The sequence below is a fragment of the Ranitomeya imitator genome, chromosome 3, assembly GCF_032444005.1.
Source record: "Ranitomeya imitator isolate aRanImi1 chromosome 3, aRanImi1.pri, whole genome shotgun sequence".
Taxonomy (NCBI): Eukaryota; Metazoa; Chordata; class Amphibia; order Anura; family Dendrobatidae; genus Ranitomeya; species Ranitomeya imitator.
Window position 1 is genome coordinate 670,388,803 of NC_091284.1, and position 2,923 is coordinate 670,391,725.

Consider the following 2,923-nt stretch of genomic DNA (forward strand, 5'->3'; position numbering starts at 1 on the left):
CTTTGAATGCCCAAGTGCTTCACAGAAGTTTAGAATGCAGAGTCGTGAAAATAAAAAATATTTTTTTTTCCACAAAAAAGATATTGTAGCCCCCAAGTTTTTATTTTCACAAGGGTAACAGGAGAAATTGGACCACTAAAGTTGTTGTCCAATTTATCCTGCGTATGCTGATGCCCCATATGTGGGGGTAAACCACTGTTTGGGCGCACGGCAGAGCTCGGAAGGGAAGGAGCGCCGTTTTGGAATGCAGACTTAGATAGAATGGTCTGTGGGCGTTATGTTGCGATTGCAGAGCCCCTGATATACCTAAACAGTAGTAACCCCCCACAAGTGACCCCGTTTTGGAAACTAGACCCCCCAAGGAACTTATATAGATGTGTGGTGAGAACTTTGAATGCCCAAGTGCTTCACAGAAATTTATAATGCAGCGTCATAAAAAAAATATATATATTTTTCCACAAAAAAGATTTTGTAGCCCCCAAGTTTTTATTTTCACAAGGGTAACAAGAGAAATTGGACCCCAGTAGTTGTTGTCCAATTTATCCCGAGTACGCTGATGCCCCATATGTGGGGGTAACCCACTGTTTGGGCGCACGGCAGAGCTCAGAAGGGAGGGAGCACCATTTGACTTTTTGAGCGCAAAATTGGCTGTCGTGTTTGGAGACCCCCTGATGTAACTAAACAGTGGAAACACCCAATTCTAGCTCCAACCCTAACCCCAACACACCCCTAACCCTAATCCCAACCTGATCCATAATCCTAATCACTAACCCTAACAATAATCACAACCCTTACCCCAAAAGAACCCTGTCAACCCTAACCATAACCCTAATCAAAACCCTAAATCCAACACACCCCTAATCCTAATCTCAACCCTAACCTCAAACCTAACCCTAATCCCAATACACCCCTAATCACAACCCTAACCTTAACCCTAATCCCAAACCTAACCCTAATCCCAAGCGTAACCCTAATTCCAACCTTAACCCTACTACCAACCCTAATCCAAACCCTAACCCTAATCCCAACTCTAACCCTAACTTTAGCCCCAACCCTAGCCCTAACTTTAGCCCCAAGCTAGGGATGGGGCAGGGGAATGAAGCTAAAAGAATATAAAAGGGGGCAGGGGCCAAGGGGGCACTCTGTCTGTTACTATCTTACACTTTGTGTACATACCACCCTTACTAGTTCCCCTTATCATTCTAGTACGCTTAATCCGGCTACTTCTCCCAGGGCATGTGGAATTGCCACCTCCCATATACCCTATTGGACCATACCTGGTATCACTGCACAAGGACACCTTAGGTACCTTTCTATCTATTACATTATCCATTTGTCCATCCTTTCCGCCTACCTTATATAGCCTCCTCATATTTTAGGACTACTGTGTACTAAACTATACTATTTGGGGCACACTATCGGCCTACAGCCTGTTCCAGTATATATCAGTCGATCATCTCGACACTGGAGCGCCCACCTAGGACATTTCAGGTATATCTATATATGGTACACTATGTCATACATATTATTATTGTACATTCCTCTCTCCCTTCGATTCTTTCCTTTAGCTCTCTACATTTGGGACCGCTAGGCATATATAATTTCATAACACTACCTTGTTTATCATAGTGACAGGACTTGTACTACAAAATTTGCCTTCCTGCCTTTCCCTCCTCTTTGCCACATATGCGCATACCTCCGGAAGCCAAGGTAATCATCCCGCTTTACAACTATCGCTCTCATATTTTCTTTCCCTTTCTTCCTCCTCCCTTTCCCCCCCCCCCCCTTTTTCTTCCCTTTTTTTCTCCCCCTTCCTCTTAGAGTTACTCTGCTTAATTCACTAATTTGAACCTTAATAGTAATATCATCTATTATCTCTATTGTATCTAATATGTATATTCTGGTTCTATGTCTGTATATTTTCCATTTGTATATATAGTTCGGTGATTTTATGTTTATACAGGTTATTTGACTTTTCTTTACTGTATTATTGCCATACCACTGTTGTTTGTTTACACTGTTTTTTATCTCCCCAGTAACCCTATGAAAAAGACCCTGGTGGGTCGAAACGTTGGGTTCGGTCTGATATGAACACATTTGTTCCTACTTTTTCTGTGGCTATTTCTTCTTTTTTTTGTTATAATAAATTGGTTTAAAACCTTTTTCAGCATATCCAGTCTGAGTGTGCGGTAATTTTTGATATAAGGCGTGGGAACCTGGCAGGTGCCTAGCGAACAGAGCAGAACGTAACGGAACCGCGCCTGCACACCCCGCGGTGTTATCCTGAGTGAGAGACACGAAGGGAAGGATATTGTGGAACAGTGAGAAACGAGATCAAGCACAAAGGAGAACCAGTAGGAGTCATGCCGTGAGACCGAGGCAACATCCTACTGAGGCGCGTAGCCGGTGACCGGAACACCGCGGGAGTAACTGACTCTAGGCCTTACTTCGAACTCCGCAGGACAGTTAATTATAGGTTGGCTGTCTACCTTAAATTTCCTACGAAGACATAGGGGGCAACGCGTGGAGAGGGGCGTCTCTAGGGTCCCGGAAGAGCTCCGAGCCTTCCCGTCATACGGGTGCGTCCTAGCCATAACATATCTGGGGACGAGAAACTAGTAACATCTGGAACAAGCGAGAGAGAATTAGAAAGAACGAACGAACGAGAACAGCAGTTGTGAGGACTATTCCGAATGCTCAGCAGGGTAGCACAACAACACACAGGCGCTAGTGGTAGGCACTGATTTCCACCTGCAAAGGGAACTCTGGAAGTGCCCATCGGACCGGCCGGTCTCAGATAGCCCTGTTAAGCGTGCTCTGGATTGAGGATCCTGAAGTCTTCAGTAAAGAGATAAAGAGACTGCAACCCTGTGTCCTCGTTATTGACTGCACCTCACACCATCACCATCCACCTTACTGGGAA

At 44.7% G+C, this 2,923-nt stretch overlaps 1 long non-coding RNA gene across 1 annotated transcript; it reads left to right on the forward strand.

The window, feature by feature from the left end:
- Nucleotides 1-1,358: 1,358 nt before the first annotated feature.
- On the forward strand, nt 1,359-2,116 carry LOC138672259 (uncharacterized). Its single transcript, XR_011319676.1, has 3 exons — nt 1,359-1,491; nt 1,630-1,710; nt 2,037-2,116. It is a non-coding gene; the product is annotated as an uncharacterized lncRNA (long non-coding RNA).
- Nucleotides 2,117-2,923: the final 807 nt, after the last annotated feature.